Below are 21,800 nucleotides of genomic sequence, written 5' to 3'. Positions count from 1 at the left end.
CAGGCCTTACCCGGTCGTAAAATACGCATAAATATGATATTTTGATTAATGCAGATTTCGTATTTATTATTATATTATATTGGACCCAATATATAGTAATAATTTAAAAAGTTTAAAAAAAAAAAATGACCGGTGCGCCACCGCAGAGAATCGAAACTAAAACGTTTAGCTAACGATTTACTTTTTCTTTTGCCGTTAATGACTGAGCTATGAAGACATGTTTAAATTAATTGAAAAAAGGGTTTTTGATACGAATATCAATACGCATAATAAACAAATTTGTAGGAATACACACACACACACGTATATATATATATATATATATATATATATATATATATATATATATATATATATATATATATATTTAAATAAGAGGGGGGACACCAACGATGTGTATTTTTTAACATTATTTTATTATTCCGTGTTTTGGTTTTTCATTGAAAATTATGTTTAGATCATTGTAATAATGTTTTTAAATCATTGAAATCGTTTTTAACGCGTTTCAGACGTTCTGTGAAGCGTCCTCTTCAGAAAGTATTTAAAATGTTTAGAATATATTCAAGATGTGTTAAAAATGTAAAAGAACATTTTCGAAGTTCATTTGAAATGTTTCCGCGAGGTGGAAACATGTGTAAGTGATTCTACTTTTCATTCGTATGTTCAATTTTTATCACTGGCTCATTGGGCTGGACTGATGTCTTATGTTTCTCTCTCTCTCTCTCTCTCTCTCTCTCTCTCTCTCTCTCTCTCTCTCTCTCTGCTTGTGTTTCTATTTATCTTTATTTGTTTTTTCTCATTTTTTTTTCCTTTTTTACTCTTACTTGAGTGGGGGTGAGGAGCCCATTGGTACTTGGTCAACTGTGTGCATAGGGTAGGATGTGTGTGTGTGTGCGTGTGTGTGTGTGCGTGTGTGTGTGTGTGTGTTCTTTAATTGGTTTGAAGAATGTATGTTCTGTTTTATAGTATTATAAATTTATTTGCTTCCCTAGGAAAGTAACTGTGATCCAAGGTCGTTACTAATGTGTGTGCGGTAGGAGGGGGGACCAGCTCCTCTGAAATAAGGGTAGGGGTGTTTTCATTCAATTTTGATATTTATTTTTTGGATTATTAGATTTTAGTGTTGTGATGTTTCGTTTCAGTCTTAGACTGTTCGGATATTCTTAATATTGTGTTTGTTTAGATAAAGAGGTGTATTTATAAATATACGTAGGGGATTTTTTAATGTTTCTATTTATTTGTCTCCCCATGTGGGTATGGCCAGACCCAGGATCGGTTCTTAGTGTGGGGGGATCTCGTTCCCCAGAGGAGAGTGGCGACTTGGAGAGGTATAGGTATGGGAGGAGGGATGATAGAAGGGATGATAGTTATCTCAGTCATGAAGAATTTCTCCTCCACTGGCTGAGGGGAGAGCGAGGAGTTGGAACAGATATTACACTATGGTTCTAGGTGTTTCCTAGTGTTGTTGGTTTCGAGGTTAAGTAGGGTTGGTATTGTTCAATGTGATGTATTAGAGACAGGGGTGTTATGTCTGTGTGTAGCTGTATGCGTGTGCGTGTGTGTGTGTGTGTGTGTGTGTGTTTTTTTATGTGTCGGTTCTGATTTATGTGTGGGTGTGTATGTGTATATATACGTGCATCCGAGTGTGCCTTGCATTTCATGTTTTTGTGTGTTGATATTAGGCTCTGTTTAGTTCGGTAGGGAATCTTGTTATGATTTTTTTTTTCCTGTTTAAGTAAATAAAAATAATTGTCTGTTTGGAAGACTGGCATTATTTTGAAGCTATTTCCACTGCATGTGTGTACGTGTTTTGAAACATAGAGGTGTCTGTTATCTGCGATTTTGATGTTGCTCTTATTTAAGGCCACTCTATTGCTGAAATTATATATATACAGTACATTTTTGAGATACTCTGTTGCTGAAATTATATATATACAGGACATAGAGTTGAGATACTCTGTATATATATATATATATATATATATATATATATATACATATATATATATATATATATATATATATATATATATACAGAATATCTCAAAAATGTACTCATACTTCGAATGACGATAAAACCAAAAATGGAGTAGTGTTGCCACATTTGGGCAGAAGCTATCCATCGCGCCCTATCCAGACTTGATTGGGGTTCAAAACCGAAGCCTACAACGTGATACCTTTTTCTCTTCCCTGAACTCTCTTTCCCACAGAAAAGACGTTGCAAGCCTGTCTCTTCTCTATTGTCGTTTTCATGACAAGTGCTCTACTGAACTCCAATCTATCGCCCTTCCCTTGCCAAACTTTCACAAAAAAAAAACACTTAACTAGGTACAACCGCTATAAGCGATTTCTTCCACCCTCTGTAAGTTCCTAAATCTTTACGCGGATGTCATGAATAAAGCTTTTTCCCCAGAACTACCAGTCTGTGGAACACTGTTCCGCTAGCCTGCTTCCCGGTTGAATACAACATAATAGCCCTCAAATCAAATGTAAGCAAGCCGTCGCCATAAGAAATCCAATTCTACCCAATTTACACCATTAACGATTACTAAACTACCACCTTACATTCATTAACTCTTATCCTCGAGTGGCTTTCAGGCCTTGATAACAGTTGACTCCCAAATAAAACAGAAACTTTATTTGTGTACATAGCGTGAAATAGAATAGCGTCGAATACAAACGCAAATGTAATTGAATAAATGTTTAAATTGATGACCACCATTGATCAGATAACGTGCACTATGCGATTCCCAAACGTCATGAAGCAGGTCATTTGAAACATTCCGACATTGTCGTTCAATTTACAATTTTTTAAATCAATTTTCACCCCAAACAAGGCACAGTGCCACTTTGAAGTAGGAGGCTAATATTGAGGACATAATTTGCAGGGGCATTATGAAGGAGATGAGTAGCAAGATGTTTGTTCAAATTACACTTGAAGCTCTGCATATCAGTACAGTTGGGAAAGCAGAATCCCGGAAGGGAGTTCCAAAGACTTGCAGTTCTCGGGGAAAAAATTATTGGAGTAAAAGCCTTTCTTACACCTAGGGATTTCTACTGTAAAGGGGTGGGACTTAGTTGCTTGTCGGGTTTGTCGAGGGTAGTCACGTCGAGGAGCTACAAGTGCTTGTAGTTCGTCAGAGACTTCACCATTAAAGTATTTGTAGAACAGGCAGAGGGGTGCAACATTTTGTCGATGGGACAGAGGCTGAAGCCTAGATAACAGTTCAGAACCTATCAGGCTGGCGACTCTCTTTTGAACCCTGTCCAGGAGCGAGAGACAAGCAGCAGATGCACCAGCCCAAATGTGACAACAGTACTCCATACATGGGCGAATGGTGGCCTTATAGAGGTACAGGATACTTTCAGGCGTAATTTTCTAGCACGGTAGAGAGAGCTCACCTTCTTTGCAGCAGCCTTGGCAATGCTCTCAATGTATCTATTCCAGTTCATGTTCACTGTAAATGGTAGCCCGAGGAGTTTAAAAGAAGTACTTTCAGGTGATGTGTTCTTGGCCATTGCTATTGGTGGTAGAGAAGGCTTCTTGTAGTTATTGAAGGAAACAAGCTTAGTCTTGGCAGCATTGAATGTGACCACCCATTTTTGTCCCCATTCCACTATAGATTGGAGATCATTCTCTAGTGCTTTTGTCATGTCCTTAGATATGTGATCATTTGTTTTCCCCTCATGCCTGTTATAGAGAGTGGTGTCATCTGCAATTACAATGCATTAATTATTCCTGAGTTGGTGCGATAAACTACGTATTTGAAATATTCTCACAAAAAAGTCTATGAGCGTAAGGTCTAGGGAACACGCAATGGTACTTCTTCGTCCAATCCATATGTCAAAAACAAACTGCACCCAGGTGAGCTAGTACATCTCGATGGTAGTGGAAATGTGCTCCATTTGCTGAAAGTAAATTTCGCCGTCATCACCAAAAATCTCTGAAATTTGTGGATCGACAAACCCCCAAGGCAAGTCGAGGTGATTCTCATTAGTAACAGTTCCGTTATAAAAATGTTATTCGTTTGTTATTTCAGTTATCATTAAGCTCGACTCCAGAGAAAGAGCATATAGGCAGTCTGTCAGTCAGTTATTTCTGGATCCAAACAGTTCATTTCGAATAGCCGATCAACTGCAGGACGCTGGAATCGAAACTTTATCGTATAGATGTTTGTTGGAAGTTATAACCCCTAGGTCATGTTGACTGTTGTTTACGTTAAATCACAATGATAAACATTGTTAAATCCCAGGAGTTCCACCTATTTAGATTTAAAAACATTGTGTTTATACGATATATATATATATATATATATATATGTGTGTGTGTGTGTGTATGTGTGTGTGTGTGTGTTTAGAATACAAGCATGTAAATGGAAACCAAGTAACAATTCGATACCCAAGAAATATACAAAGTTATTGTTTGTTATGACGCTTTGTTCTTTTAAATGTGTGCAAAGAGTTTGTATAGAGCGCCCCCTCCTCCCCAACAAAAAAAAAACAGTATCCGGATAATTTTTACTGAAATTCATAAACGTAATTCTAACCTTTTTTTCCGGCTATGAAGTAGACTTTGAAATTGAAACCATAGTCTTCAACAACATATCCTGGTCTATCAAAGAAAAGACATTTTGTGTGGAAGCCTATTTTACCAACAAATCATTCACGGTCGCGCAAGCAAATTAGAGAAGAGAATTTCAGTGTCGAAATGCTCCATTAAAAAGCAGAATTCTTAACTGGGTTAGGAAGTTTAGAAAGCATGGTAGTGTGCAAAATTTTAATTCTAAGGACATCACAAACACTCATGTCGGTCGGAGGGCAAGGGCTAGGACAGAAAGCAACAACAATGGTGTGCGAAAGCAACAACAATGATGTGCGAAAGCAACAACAATGATGTGCGAAAGAAACAACAATGATGTGCGAAAGCAACAACAATGGTGTGCGAAAGCAACAACAATGATGTGCGAAAGCAACAACAATGGTGTGCGAAAGCAACAACAATTATGTGCGAAAGCAACAACAATGGTGTGCGAAAGCAACAACAATGATGTGCGAAAGCAACAACAATGATGTGCGAAAGCAACAACAATGGTGTGCGAAAGCAACAACAATGGTGTGCGAAAGCAACAACAATGGTGTGCGAAAGCAACAACAATGGTGTGCGAAAGCAACAACAATGATGTGCGAAAGCAACAACAATGATGTGCGAAAGCAACAACAATGGTGTGCGAAAGCAACAACAATGGTGTGCGAAAGCAACAACAATGGTGTGCGAAAGCAACAACAATGATGTGCGAAAGCAACAACAATGATGTGCGAAAGCAACAACAATGATGTGCGAAAGCAACAACAATGGTGTGCGAAAGCAACAACAATGATGTGCGAAAGCAACAACAATGATGTGCGAAAGCAACAACAATGGTGTGCGAAAGCAACAACAATGGTGTGCGAAAGCAACAACAATGATGTGCGAAAGCAACAACAATGGTGTGCGAAAGCAACAACAATGATGTGCGAAAGCAACAACAATGGTGTGCGAAAGCAACAACAATGATGTGCGAAAGCAACAACAATGGTGTGCGAAAGCAACAACAATGATGTGCGAAAGCAACAACAATGGTGTGCGAAAGCAACAACAATGGTGTGCGAAAGCAACAACAATGATGTGCGAAAGCAACAACAATGATGTGCGAAAGCAACAACAATGATGTGCGAAAGCAACAACAATGGTGTGCGAAAGCAACAACAATGATGTGCGAAAGCAACAACAATGATGTGCGAAAGCAACAACAATGATGTGCGAAAGCAACAACAATGGTGTGCGAAAGCAACAACAATGATGTGCGAAAGCAACAACAATGGTGTGCGAAAGCAACAACAATGATGTGCGAAAGCAACAACAATGGTGTGCGAAAGCAACAACAATGGTGTGCGAAAGCAACAACAATGGTGTGCGAAAGCAACAACAATGATGTGCGAAAGCAACAACAATGGTGTGCGAAAGCAACAACAATGATGTGCGAAAGCAACAACAATGGTGTGCGAAAGCAACAACAATGATGTGCGAAAGCAACAACAATGGTGTGCGAAAGCAACAACAATGGTGTGCGAAAGCAACAACAATGGTGTGCGAAAGCAACAACAATGATGTGCGAAAGCAACAACAATGGTGTGCGAAAGCAACAACAATTATGTGCGAAAGCAACAACAATGGTGTGCGAAAGCAACAACAATGATGTGCGAAAGCAACAACAATGATGTGCGAAAGCAACAACAATGGTGTGCGAAAGCAACAACAATGGTGTGCGAAAGCAACAACAATGGTGTGCGAAAGCAACAACAATGGTGTGCGAAAGCAACAACAATGATGTGCGAAAGCAACAACAATGATGTGCGAAAGCAACAACAATGGTGTGCGAAAGCAACAACAATGGTGTGCGAAAGCAACAACAATGGTGTGCGAAAGCAACAACAATGGTGTGCGAAAGCAACAACAATGGTGTGCGAAAGCAACAACAATGATGTGCGAAAGCAACAACAATGATGTGCGAAAGCAACAACAATGGTGTGCGAAAGCAACAACAATGATGTGCGAAAGCAACAACAATGGTGTGCGAAAGCAACAACAATGGTGTGCGAAAGCAACAACAATGGTGTGCGAAAGCAACAACAATGATGTGCGAAAGCAACAACAATGGTGTGCGAAAGCAACAACAATGGTGTTCGAAAGCAACAACAATGATGTGCGAAAGCAACAACAATGGTGTGCGAAAGCAACAACAATGATGTGCGAAAGCAACAACAATGGTGTGCGAAAGCAACAACAATGGTGTGCGAAAGCAACAACAATGATGTGCGAAAGCAACAACAATGGTGTGCGAAAGCAACAACAATGGTGTGCGAAAGCAACAACAATGATGTGCGAAAGCAACAACAATGATGTGCGAAAGCAACAACAATGGTGTGCGAAAGCAACAACAATGATGTGCGAAAGCAACAACAATGGTGTGCGAAAGCAACAACAATGGTGTGCGAAAGCAACAACAATGGTGTGCGAAAGCAACAACAATGGTGTGCGAAAGCAACAACAATGATGTGCGAAAGCAACAACAATGGTGTGCGAAAGCAACAACAATGATGTGCGAAAGCAACAACAATGGTGTGCGAAAGCAACAACAATGGTGTGCGAAAGCAACAACAATGGTGTGCGAAAGCAACAACAATGATGTGCGAAAGCAACAACAATGATGTGCGAAAGCAACAACAATGGTGTGCGAAAGCAACAACAATGATGTGCGAAAGCAACAACAATGGTGTGCGAAAGCAACAACAATGGTGTGCGAAAGCAACAACAATGGTGTGCGAAAGCAACAACAATGGTGTGCGAAAGCAACAACAATGATGTGCGAAAGCAACAACAATGATGTGCGAAAGCAACAACAATGGTGTGCGAAAGCAACAACAATGATGTGCGAAAGCAACAACAATGGTGTGCGAAAGCAACAACAATGATGTGCGAAAGCAACAACAATGGTGTGCGAAAGCAACAACAATGATGTGCGAAAGCAACAACAATGGTGTGCGAAAGCAACAACAATGGTGTGCGAAAGCAACAACAATGATGTGCGAAAGCAACAACAATGGTGTGCGAAAGCAACAACAATGATGTGCGAAAGCAACAACAATGATGTGCGAAAGCAACAACAATGATGTGCGAAAGCAACAACAATGGTGTGCGAAAGCAACAACAATGATGTGCGAAAGCAACAACAATGGTGTGCGAAAGCAACAACAATGATGTGCGAAAGCAACAACAATGGTGTGCGAAAGCAACAACAATGGTGTGCGAAAGCAACAACAATGATGTGCGAAAGCAACAACAATGATGTGCGAAAGCAACAACAATGGTGTGCGAAAGCAACAACAATGGTGTGCGAAAGCAACAACAATGGTGTGCGAAAGCAACAACAATGGTGTGCGAAAGCAACAACAATGGTGTGCGAAAGCAACAACAATGGTGTGCGAAAGCAACAACAATGATGTGCGAAAGCAACAACAATGGTGTGCGAAAGCAACAACAATGATGTGCGAAAGCAACAACAATGGTGTGCGAAAGCAACAACAATGGTGTGCGAAAGCAACAACAATGGTGTGCGAAAGCAACAACAATGATGTGCGAAAGCAACAACAATGGTGTGCGAAAGCAACAACAATGATGTGCGAAAGCAACAACAATGGTGTGCGAAAGCAACAACAATGATGTGCGAAAGCAACAACAATGGTGTGCGAAAGCAACAACAATGATGTGCGAAAGCAACAACAATGATGTGCGAAAGCAACAACAATGGTGTGCGAAAGCAACAACAATGATGTGCGAAAGCAACAACAATGGTGTGCGAAAGCAACAACAATGATGTGCGAAAGCAACAACAATGATGTGCGAAAGCAACAACAATGATGTGCGAAAGCAACAACAATGATGTGCGAAAGCAACAACAATGATGTGCGAAAGCAACAACAATGGTGTGCGAAAGCAACAACAATGATGTGCGAAAGCAACAACAATGATGTGCGAAAGCAACAACAATGATGTGCGAAAGCAACAACAATGATGTGCGAAAGCAACAACAATGATGTGCGAAAGCAACAACAATGATGTGCGAAAGCAACAACAATGGTGTTCGAAAGCAACAACAATGATGTGCGAAAGCAACAACAATGATGTGCGAAAGCAACAACAATGATGTGCGAAAGCAACAACAATGATGTGCGAAAGCAACAACAATGATGTGCGAAAGCAACAACAATGATGTGCGAAAGCAACAACAATGATGTGCGAAAGCAACAACAATGGTGTGCGAAAGCAACAACAATGATGTGCGAAAGCAACAACAATGATGTGCGAAAGCAACAACAATGGTGTGCGAAAGCAACAACAATGGTGTGCGAAAGCAACAACAATGGTGTGCGAAAGCAACAACAATGATGTGCGAAAGCAACAACAATGGTGTGCGAAAGCAACAACAATGGTGTGCGAAAGCAACAACAATGATGTGCGAAAGCAACAACAATGGTGTGCGAAAGCAACAACAATGATGTGCGAAAGCAACAACAATGGTGTGCGAAAGCAACAACAATGGTGTGCGAAAGCAACAACAATGGTGTGCGAAAGCAACAACAATGATGTGCGAAAGCAACAACAATGGTGTGCGAAAGCAACAACAATGATGTGCGAAAGCAACAACAATGGTGTGCGAAAGCAACAACAATGATGTGCGAAAGCAACAACAATGGTGTGCGAAAGCAACAACAATGATGTGCGAAAGCAACAACAATGATGTGCGAAAGCAACAACAATGGTGTGCGAAAGCAACAACAATGATGTGCGAAAGCAACAACAATGGTGTGCGAAAGCAACAACAATGATGTGCGAAAGCAACAACAATGATGTGCGAAAGCAACAACAATGATGTGCGAAAGCAACAACAATGATGTGCGAAAGCAACAACAATGGTGTGCGAAAGCAACAACAATGATGTGCGAAAGCAACAACAATGATGTGCGAAAGCAACAACAATGATGTGCGAAAGCAACAACAATGATGTGCGAAAGCAACAACAATGATGTGCGAAAGCAACAACAATGGTGTGCGAAAGCAACAACAATGATGTGCGAAAGCAACAACAATGGTGTGCGAAAGCAACAACAATGATGTGCGAAAGCAACAACAATGGTGTGCGAAAGCAACAACAATGGTGTGCGAAAGCAACAACAATGATGTGCGAAAGCAACAACAATGATGTGCGAAAGCAACAACAATGATGTGCGAAAGCAACAACAATGATGTGCGAAAGCAACAACAATGATGTGCGAAAGCAACAACAATGATGTGCGAAAGCAACAACAATGATGTGCGAAAGCAACAACAATGGTGTGCGAAAGCAACAACAATGATGTGCGAAAGCAACAACAATGGTGTGCGAAAGCAACAACAATGATGTGCGAAAGCAACAACAATGGTGTGCGAAAGCAACAACAATGATGTGCGAAAGCAACAACAATGGTGTGCGAAAGCAACAACAATGGTGTGCGAAAGCAACAACAATGGTGTGCGAAAGCAACAACAATGGTGTGCGAAAGCAACAACAATGATGTGCGAAAGCAACAACAATGGTGTGCGAAAGCAACAACAATGGTGTGCGAAAGCAACAACAATGATGTGCGAAAGCAACAACAATGGTGTGCGAAAGCAACAACAATGATGTGCGAAAGCAACAACAATGGTGTGCGAAAGCAACAACAATGGTGTGCGAAAGCAACAACAATGATGTGCGAAAGCAACAACAATGGTGTGCGAAAGCAACAATAATGATGTGCGAAAGCAACAACAATGGTGTGCGAAAGCAACAACAATGGTGTGCGAAAGCAACAACAATGATGTGCGAAAGCAACAACAATGGTGTGCGAAAGCAACAACAATGATGTGCGAAAGCAACAACAATGGTGTGCGAAAGCAACAACAATGATGTGCGAAAGCAACAACAATGATGTGCGAAAGCAACAACAATGGTGTGCGAAAGCAACAACAATGATGTGCGAAAGCAACAACAATGATGTGCGAAAGCAACAACAATGGTGTGCGAAAGCAACAACAATGATGTGCGAAAGCAACAACAATGGTGTGCGAAAGAAACAACAATGATGTGCGAAAGCAACAACAATGGTGTGCGAAAGCAACAACAATGATGTGCGAAAGCAACAACAATGATGTGCGAAAGCAACAACAATGATGTGCGAAAGCAACAACAATGATGTGCGAAAGCAACAACAATGGTGTGCGAAAGCAACAACAATGATGTGCGAAAGCAACAACAATGGTGTGCGAAAGCAACAACAATGATGTGCGAAAGCAACAACAATGATGTGCGAAAGCAACAACAATGATGTGCGAAAGCAACAACAATGATGTGCGAAAGCAACAACAATGATGTGCGAAAGCAACAACAATGATGTGCGAAAGCAACAACAATGGTGTGCGAAAGCAACAACAATGATGTGCGAAAGCAACAACAATGGTGTGCGAAAGCAACAACAATGATGTGCGAAAGCAACAACAATGGTGTGCGAAAGCAACAACAATGATGTGCGAAAGCAACAACAATGGTGTGCGAAAGCAACAACAATGGTGTGCGAAAGCAACAACAATGGTGTGCGAAAGCAACAACAATGATGTGCGAAAGCAACAACAATGGTGTGCGAAAGCAACAACAATGGTGTGCGAAAGCAACAACAATGATGTGCGAAAGCAACAACAATGGTGTGCGAAAGCAACAACAATGATGTGCGAAAGCAACAACAATGGTGTGCGAAAGCAACAACAATGGTGTGCGAAAGCAACAACAATGATGTGCGAAAGCAACAACAATGGTGTGCGAAAGCAACAACAATGATGTGCGAAAGCAACAACAATGGTGTGCGAAAGCAACAACAATGGTGTGCGAAAGAAACAACAATGATGTGCGAAAGCAACAACAATGGTGTGCGAAAGCAACAACAATGGTGTGCGAAAGCAACAACAATGATGTGCGAAAGCAACAACAATGGTGTGCGAAAGCAACAACAATGATGTGCGAAAGCAACAACAATGATGTGCGAAAGCAACAACAATGATGTGCGAAAGCAACAACAATGGTGTGCGAAAGCAACAACAATGATGTGCGAAAGCAACAACAATGATGTGCGAAAGCAACAACAATGGTGTGCGAAAGCAACAACAATGATGTGCGAAAGCAACAACAATGGTGTGCGAAAGCAACAACAATGGTGTGCGAAAGCAACAACAATGATGTGCGAAAGCAACAACAATGGTATGCGAAAGCAACAACAATGGTGTGCGAAAGCAACAACAATGATGTGCGAAAGCAACAACAATGATGTGCGAAAGCAACAACAATGGTGTGCGAAAGCAACAACAATGATGTGCGAAAGCAACAACAATGGTGTGCGAAAGCAACAACAATGATGTGCGAAAGCAACAACAATGGTGTGCGAAAGCAACAACAATGATGTGCGAAAGCAACAACAATGGTGTGCGAAAGCAACAACAATGGTGTGCGAAAGCAACAACAATGGTGTGCGAAAGCAACAACAATGATGTGCGAAAGCAACAACAATGGTGTGCGAAAGCAACAACAATGGTGTGCGAAAGCAACAACAATGATGTGCGAAAGCAACAACAATGGTGTGCGAAAGCAACAACAATGATGTGCGAAAGCAACAACAATGGTGTGCGAAAGCAACAACAATGATGTGCGAAAGCAACAACAATGATGTGCGAAAGCAACAACAATGGTGTGCGAAAGCAACAACAATGGTGTGCGAAAGCAACAACAATGGTGTGCGAAAGCAACAACAATGATGTGCGAAAGCAACAACAATGATGTGCGAAAGCAACAACAATGATGTGCGAAAGCAACAACAATGATGTGCGAAAGCAACAACAATGATGTGCGAAAGCAACAACAATGGTGTGCGAAAGCAACAACAATGATGTGCGAAAGCAACAACAATGATGTGCGAAAGCAACAACAATGATGTGCGAAAGCAACAACAATGGTGTGCGAAAGCAACAACAATGATGTGCGAAAGCAACAACAATGGTGTGCGAAAGCAACAACAATGATGTGCGAAAGCAACAACAATGGTGTGCGAAAGCAACAACAATGGTGTGCGAAAGCAACAACAATGATGTGCGAAAGCAACAACAATGATGTGCGAAAGCAACAACAATGGTGTGCGAAAGCAACAACAATGATGTGCGAAAGCAACAACAATGGTGTGCGAAAGCAACAACAATGGTGTGCGGAAGCAACAACAATGGTGTGCGGAAGCAACAACAATGGTGTGCGGAAGCAACAACAATGGTGTGCGAAAGCAACAACAATGGTGTGCGAAAGCAACAACAATGATGTGCGAAAGCAACAACAATGATGTGCGAAAGCAACAACAATGGTGTGCGAAAGCAACAACAATGGTGTGCGAAAGCAACAACAATGGTGTGCGAAAGCAACAACAATGATGTGCGAAAGCAACAACAATGATGTGCGAAAGCAACAACAATGGTGTGCGAAAGCAACAACAATGATGTGCGAAAGCAACAACAATGATGTGCGAAAGCAACAACAATGGTGTGCGAAAGCAACAACAATGATGTGCGAAAGCAACAACAATGGTGTGCGAAAGCAACAACAATGATGTGCGAAAGCAACAACAATGGTGTGCGAAAGCAACAACAATGGTGTGCGAAAGCAACAACAATGATGTGCGAAAGCAACAACAATGGTGTGCGAAAGCAACAACAATGATGTGCGAAAGCAACAACAATGGTGTGCGAAAGCAACAACAATGGTGTGCGGAAGCAACAACAATGGTGTGCGGAAGCAACAACAATGGTGTGCGGAAGCAACAACAATGGTGTGCGGAAGCAACAACAATGATGTGCGAAAGCAACAACAATGGTGTGCGGAGTCCAAAAGAATTGCTTCGACGATGTAGTTAAGACCTGGGAATCTCTTACGAGTCTTTGAGGCGTGTTCTCAAATTAGATCTTCATTCCTATCCTTACCAGATCCAAATAAAGAAAAAGCTCACGGACGTGGACATGACAAAACGTTTTGCAACGTGTGAATGGTTTTGTGGCACAATCCAAGACTATCCAGACTTTTTGGCCTATGTTTAGTTCTCTGACAAAGCGCACTTTCTGATGTCAGGACATGTCAATAGCAAAAATGTTTACTGAGGTGCAGTACCTCCGGGGAAAATCTTAAAGAGATGTTACACTACTGTAAGTGCACAGCATGGATAGCCATTATTGCATAATCGGTCGGTATTGGTTTAAAGACGAAAATGAGAAAACTCAAATGGTGGCTAAGGAACGTTATGTAGCAATGCTGAGGAAGTTCTTTGCATTACTCGGTCGTCGTAGAAAGACTGATCGAGATTATCAAGAGTTCCAACAAGATATTCGTTACACAAGCCGCGGGCAGTATCGTCAAGAATAGATTGAGAAATGAGGGTTGTTGATCGCTTATATTGTTAATAGATTGACTGGGTTGGATATCGTGATTGCTTGTCGAGTGCCAGAAGATAAAGGACATACAAGTAGAATATTAACTGAGTCTTTAATTATGTGGTTGTGGCCTCGAGAAAGCCCAACGGATATTAGTGCGGTGTCACATTCTATGCATTACATGGCATTATAGATATCCCGATATTATTTAACATTTGATAGAGCAAGTGCTCCTAGCGCTACATAAGAGTTAGAACACCTATACTGCCAATCGAAACCAGCAGCGAGACAAACTGTTAAATATGAATCTCCAACCTGTCAGAAACGAACGACCGTCATATGAAGCTAAATGATCAGCAAGTATCTTGAGAGAGAGGGGGGGGGAGAGATTGTTGGACGGCGTTCATCGCTCTAGTCATGAAACAAGATTTAGGTATTTTTATGTGCCTTTGTGATGGTACCTTTGCGCCTGGCCAATAGACAAAGAAGGGGTTCAAATGTCGGGCGATAGAAAGAATCTTTCTACTCTTTAAGCGATTTGTGTTTGCAAACCGGATATTTTGGTTTCCTTCTCTCGGTAATTTGGTAATATGACGTATGAAATAAGTAGCACAGGTTACACATTAGAGTATACCTTCTAGATGGACGGCATGATAATAGCTACGGATTCGTCAAAATGAGAGGGAAACATTAAGGTTGTTAATATCCGTACGTGTTCTGTCTTAGTCATTTAATAGCGAGGATCGCGGCTGCATTATAGGGTTAGGGCGTTTGAATTAGGAAAAATCCAGTTGAATGTGAAAATATAAAAGGACATAATAAAAAATTAGTCACTTTCTACTCCCTGTATGTTTTTCTCTCTTTCTCCAATTACAGCTTACATAATATAACTACCTTCATTGCTATTTCATTTTACTTATAATAAAAGTTTGTTTTTTTTGTTTTTTTTAGTTTCTTATTAAGTTTAGTTATCCTTGACTGTTAATCAACGGGGCAAGAGACAGAGGAGGGTGGAGTCAGAGAGATAGGAAAACGAAAGTGATCGGCATCGTAGAAAATAATAGAGTGAGCTCGAACATGATACAATTAGAGAGTGTGAAAGATAAGAACTTGATACAATTAGAGAGTGTGAAAGATAAGAACATGATACAATTAGAGAGTGTGAAAGATAAGAACATGATACAATTAGAGAGTGTGAAAGATAAGAACATGATACAATTAGAGAGTGTGAAAGATAAGAACATGATACAATTAGAGAGTGTGAAAGATAAGAACATGATACAATTAGAGAGTGTGAAAGATAAGAACATGATACAATTAGAGAGTGTGAAAGATAAGAACATGATACAATTAGAGAGTGTGAAAGATAAGAACATGATACAATTAGAGAGTGTGAAAGATAAGAACATGATACAATTAGAGAGTGTGAAAGATAAGAACATGATACAATTAGAGAGTGTGAAAGATAAGAACATGATACAATTAGAGAGTGTGAAAGATAAGAACATGATACAATTAGAGAGTGTGAAAGATAAGAACATGATACAATTAGAGAGTGTGAAAGATAAGAACATGATACAATTAGAGAGTGTGAAAGATAAGAACTTGATACAATTAGAGAGTGTGAAAGATAAGAACATGATACAATTAGAGAGTGTGAAAGATAAGAACATGATACAATTAGAGAGTGTGAAAGATAAGAACATGATACAATTAGAGAGTGTGAAAGATAAGAACATGATACAATTAGAGAGTGTGAAAGATAAGAACATGATACAATTAGAGAGTGTGAAAGATAAGAACATGATACAATTAGAGAGTGTGAAAGATAAGAACATGATACAATTAGAGAGTGTGAAAGATAAGAACATGATACAATTAGAGAGTGTGAAAGATAAGAACATGATACAATTAGAGAGTGTGAAAGATAAGAACATGATACAATTAGAGAGTGTGAAAGATAAGAACATGATACAATTAGAGAGTGTGAAAGATAAGAACATGATACAATTAGAGAGTGTGAAAGATAAGAACTTGATACAATTAGAGAGTGTGAAAGATAAGAACTTAGAAAGAGATAAGTTAATTCCGTTTCTCTAGAGAGGTGTTCTTTGCGTAGCCATTTCCAGGTTATTTTATTCTGGTTATGTTTTGGCTTATGCATTTTATTTTTCAAACATAATTAAATCTCCAAACTCAGGAATATTTTTTAAGATGTGATTAAACTATATTTAAATAAGCGCTGGGCGAAACAAACATAAACGTAGCCTTATGTTTGCATGAGCAGGCATTAGTTTATTTTATCATCTCTGAAATTAAGTGCGTTACTTGCGTAAGTGCAAAGGGCTGCTGTTGGTATATGCAATATAGGTTAACCATTCTTACTCTGTGTTCTCAATATGGAAAAATTACAAAGAGCGGTCTTCTTTGCTTTGAAATTTTGTTTTTAAATTCATAGTAAATGGCAGAATCATTATCCTTTGTCCATAAATGCGTTAAGTTTTTAGTACAGATACATATATATACATATATATATATATATGCATATATATATATATATATATATATATAGAGAGAGAGAGAGAGAGAGAGAGAGAGAAAGAGAGAGATAGAGAGATAGAGAGAGAGAGAGGGGGGAGAGAGGGAGAGAGAAATAAACATAGGGAGAGTGCGAAAAAGTGAGAGTGTGTGGGTGCACACGCGTGCGCGCGCACGTGTGTGTGTGTGTGTGTGTGTGTGTGTGTGTGTGTGTGTGTGTGTGTGTGTGTCTGGAATCCGCAAAAACGAGGCCCATTAACTTACCAAAAACGACCCCTCGCGCACCACCACCATAACAACTCCCCTGTTTTGTCTCTTCATCCTTGTTTGCTGAGTGAAAACATGTGTCTTGATTCCACCAGCCGAAGAAGATAGGAATTTTAAAAAAAAAAAAAAAGATACTTTAGAAAAGAAAAAGGCGGAAAAAAATCACCGCGCCATGAAAAATCGGATGTTTCAAAGGGGGGAAACTCGTGTGATCTCTTAAACATCAAGACATTCAATTTATTTTTTACCCATATAGGAACGCATTCTTGTGTTGTTGTTCTTCTTCTTCTTCTTCTTCTTCTTCTTCCTCTTCTTCTCCTTCTTCTCCTTCTTCCTCTTCTTCTCCTTCTTCTTCTTCTTCTTCCTCTTCTTCTCCTTCTTCTTCTTCTTCTTCTCCTTCTTCCTCTTCTCCTTCTTCTTCCTCTTCTTCTTCTTCTTCTTCTTCTCCTTTTTCTTCTCCTTCTTCCTCTTCTTCTTCTTCTTCTTCTCCTTCCTCTTCTTCTTCTTCTTCTTCCTCTTCTTCTTCCTCTTCTTCTTCTTCTTCTTCTTCTTCTTTACGAACACTACAGCGTTCTACTCTTGCATCCCATAAATATCTCAGATAAGTTAACAGCCCGTGTTAAAGCTTTTACGAAAATAAATAGAATAAATCTAACAAAATAAAGCCTTGCGTTTTTTGAATGAATGAGAATTACACAATAGCAGAGCAATAAATTGCAATAAAAATCGCTGGTGTCTTTTGTTTGCTGCGTATTAAACGCCACCACTCGCAAGAAACGTGCTTTGGGGCATGTTGACTTCCGTCCCGTCAAGGCCGACCAGTTAATTTAATAAGGTTACTTTCTTACCATTTCCCCAAATTTCGTATTTTGCTGTTAGACACTCGCATTCACGCGCGTGAGCACACACGCAATGTCTGCAAATATATATATATATATATATATATATATATATATATATATATATATATATATATAATTCAGCCACTCTGAAGAGTTGTAGACGACGAAACACGTGTCAGTGGATAATTATATTTTAAAAACAATATGTATGCCGCTCCCCATGTGGGGGTACCAAGTTGGTTAAAGGGAAAATTATACCCAACTCGCATTTAGGTAAAAATGCCCTTTCGTAAATAATTGAATTTATTCAAAACGTATCGCAAAAACAAAAACAAATAACATCTAAATAAATCGCGAGCCATCCAGACAATCGAGCGGGATGGACGCGCGGATAAAGGGTTTATGCTCTTTACCGCAGTGTCTCGATTTCGAACCTCGCTAGATTCAGCCACTCCAATGAGTCGTAAATGACAAAACACGCGTCAGTGGATAATTATATTTTAAAAACAATATATATATATATATATATATATATGTGTGTGTGTGTGTGTGTGTACTCTTTATTTGTTTTTACATAAGCAGTAATATGTTGCTACACAGTCATGAGCATGTTTCGCTCAGTAAGTTACCAGCAACTAGAGACAGAAAGCAAAGTTTGTAATGAAAATATTATGTCTTCTTCGTCACAAGGAGTTAATATCAGGAGGTTCCGTCAAATGTTGTGAAAAAATAAGATTTGTTTGTATGTAAATAAGGTGCGGATTAGGGTCTGTGTTGAGATATAGGAATGAAGGGATGGTGGGTTAAAGATTGAGATAGAGATAATAGGAGACTAGTAAAAATAGTATCGGTATGCGTGTGTGATGGCCGCCCTAAATCTTAAACATACTAGTGTGCATAGATTTTTACTTTCTATTTAGCTTCTATTTACCGATACTGTATTTTTTTATTTCTAGGCTAATGTCCCTATTCTGTGATATATATATATATATATATATATATATATATATATATATATATATATATAAACTGCGTCAATCGCTTTATTGCAGATTAGTAAAATATCAATATTCCACTAAATATATGTCACAAAAAAATAAAAATTGTATAATCAAATGACTGCTTCAAGGTTAGTTATTTTCCAAAATTTTATTCAAATTCATGCGATATTCACAAAATTATGACATTTTATTCTTCATGAAAGAATTTTCACTGTCCATCGCTTTATTGCAGGTCTCTTAAAATGTTGCTTTAGTGCAAAAATACAATGTCTAATCATGAAAACTTTACTTTTTATTATATTTTTCTGTTAGATAATAATAAACAAAAGCACATCCTAGGTGCTAAGCCTCAAATAAATGAATTATTTATCGCCATATCCACCATTTTTTAAATAACTTTAAACAAGCTTTTGTCCACCGAAGAAGTCAATTGTTTGACCTAAAAAAGAAGTTGTGGTTCTGCCGACATCAACTACTTTCCTCCACAGAGCATCTTTTGAGGTAAATTGCTCTCCACCCTCATAAACACATCTTTTCAATATTGACCAGAAATGTTCAATGGGGTAAACATCTGGAGAACACGGTGGCCGGCTCATGAGAGTTTTGCCAAAGAAGCCCATAGATTCAAGGAAGGCTGCAGTCGCCCTAGCAGAATTTGATGGTGCATTGTCATGCATAAAAATCGTCTAAAAGCGACGTGACAATGGTAGGTCATCTAGCTATGGGGACAAATGTTTATCTAAAAAGGCCGTGTACGCACTGCTGGTAAGTTTTACACCCTCTGACACTCTGCATGGTCCAACCAACTTATCCCCACGGCCAAAACATGATGCCTCCACCTCCTTGTTGGTGATAGAACTATGTAAGGGGTTGGAGTTCCGTTCGAGTTCCAAACTTCAGCCCATCCATCCGAACCTTAAAGAGTAGCACGGGTCTCATCTGTAAATAGGACACGTTGGAAATCCATTTCTGTTCCCAAGCTGTTTGTTTTCCCCTATGTTGCTTGCTCAATGGAGGCCTTGGAATAGTTTTGATGTTTCTTGCCATCTCATTCAACACATTACATCGGGCCTGTCTGGATCTTGGAGCGATTACAGCTCTTGCAAAAATGGAAGTACTGGTGCTATTTGGGTTTCGGTTGACTTCCCTATAAGTCCTGGGAGTTGACTGGTTTGCAGTAGACAGTTCTCGAGTTGGAATCCACACAGAGCAAAAGATTCTTCCAGTGTTGAGGCGGAAAAAAGCATATGCGAAATTGCTACAGAAAGGTTTAATATTTATGGCGCAATTCTGGTTTCTGATTGGTTCGTAGCAGAACGTGAATTAATTCGATTCGTCAGTTCTTAGCAGCATCGTTTATAAATAGAATCTCCCGACTATGCGGGATCATACCCCATTATACACCAAAAACATTGTAACAGCATTTGTTGTAAGGTTTAGAGAGAACTGGAGCAACCTTGATGGAGAATTTTTTAATAGTACAGCCGGGATGAGATCGGGTCCATATGCTTTCAGGGCACCTGAGAAAGTGTGATTTTCAAATCATCCAGTGTGGCGTCTGTCCACAAAAGGAAAGTTAGGAAAGGAGTGGTTTACTGGGTTCAATTTGGAGTTGGAGGCAAACCGACTGGCAAGCATGTAAGCCTTCTCCGTTGCCGTGTAAACAACCCCATGATTGTTTGATAGTGAGGAAATCGTTGATTGACGATTGTTTACTGCATTGTTGTAGATTTTTGAAAAATCACGGGTTCCTAAATTCTGTGCTTCGATTCTGCATAAATGAGTCTATATTCCAAATTCCAAGATGTTGTTCATCTCATCGTTTATTTCTTTCAGCACATTCAATTTTTCAATTCTTGACAGTAGGGCAGAAATATTCACATAATTATTATGTAATTTTTTTAAATATATTTTCTGCCCTGACTTATCAGGAGAATAAGAAGTCCTTGACTTTAAAAAGAAATTTATAAAGAATATGGGCATGATTACATAAATCCGAAAAATCGTAAGAATAGTTGCAATTGTGTTTTGTGATATTTACGTTATTTTTATTTTATTTTAACCCATTACTAACGTCTTACCAACGTATTAATATAATGTGGACATATTGCTATAATTAACACTAAAATATCTTCTATATTACTTTTTAATTTATTCTTTATAAATAGTTATTATTTGTTGTCTTAGATAATGTTAACAGTTTAAATCTAGAATGTGTACATTTAATTTTTTATACGAAACTAATTCTTAATTCATTGAATGTGTTTACGCTATTTAACTAACTTCGTTTAATCTAAATATATATTCGGCCTTAACTTAATTATTATACTGAATAAATATTTTATGTATATGTCAACGTTTAAACAGGTTTCTATTAATACCATTTAGTTAGAAATAATTATTTTCTTTAATATAAGAGATTTTTAATATTTCGTTATGTTTGTTATTTTTTGTGCAAGGGACGCAATTCTTCTTTGGAGGTATATTGTATTATCCCCCTTACATATTATAACATAGTTTTCTTTGTTAATTAAATTTTATGAATTCTAACTGTACTAATTAAAGGTTATATTTCACTAATTTAATTTTTCCCACAAACACGCACACATGTTATATAGTCGGCCGAGAAGAAGATAGAATTATCTGTTATATTTCTATCTATCAATTTATCTAATTATCGATGTATCCATCTATCTATCTATCGATCTATATATCTATCTATCTAACTAACTGGCGAAATAAATAAGATATGTGAAGACATGATTTGATAAGGTTATAAAAACATGTCAAACCTTGTTAAATTGTGAACTGGCCAAGTTTACACCGGAAGGTATCCAAGCAGCTGACCAGAAGTGACGTATCGTCTGTCACGTGTTCCGGTTTGCTGGAGATAGTATTGAGATAAATTGAAGACGATGGAAGATGATATGAAAAGGGGTCTCCTCACAAGGGGGAAGAGGTCTCAGATGTGAGACGTAGAAGAACTAGCCCCAAGCCAAAATCGTCGATCAGTCCTCTGCTATATATTAGTTACAATCTAATATTGGCTCTGCAGGGATTAAAATATATTTAAGCGTTTTTTAA

The sequence above is a fragment of the Euprymna scolopes genome, chromosome 22 (genome assembly GCF_053919585.1).
Source record: "Euprymna scolopes isolate OS-2025 chromosome 22, ASM5391958v1, whole genome shotgun sequence".
Classification (NCBI taxonomy): Eukaryota; Metazoa; Mollusca; class Cephalopoda; order Sepiida; family Sepiolidae; genus Euprymna; species Euprymna scolopes.
This window is presented reverse-complemented; position numbering follows the sequence as displayed.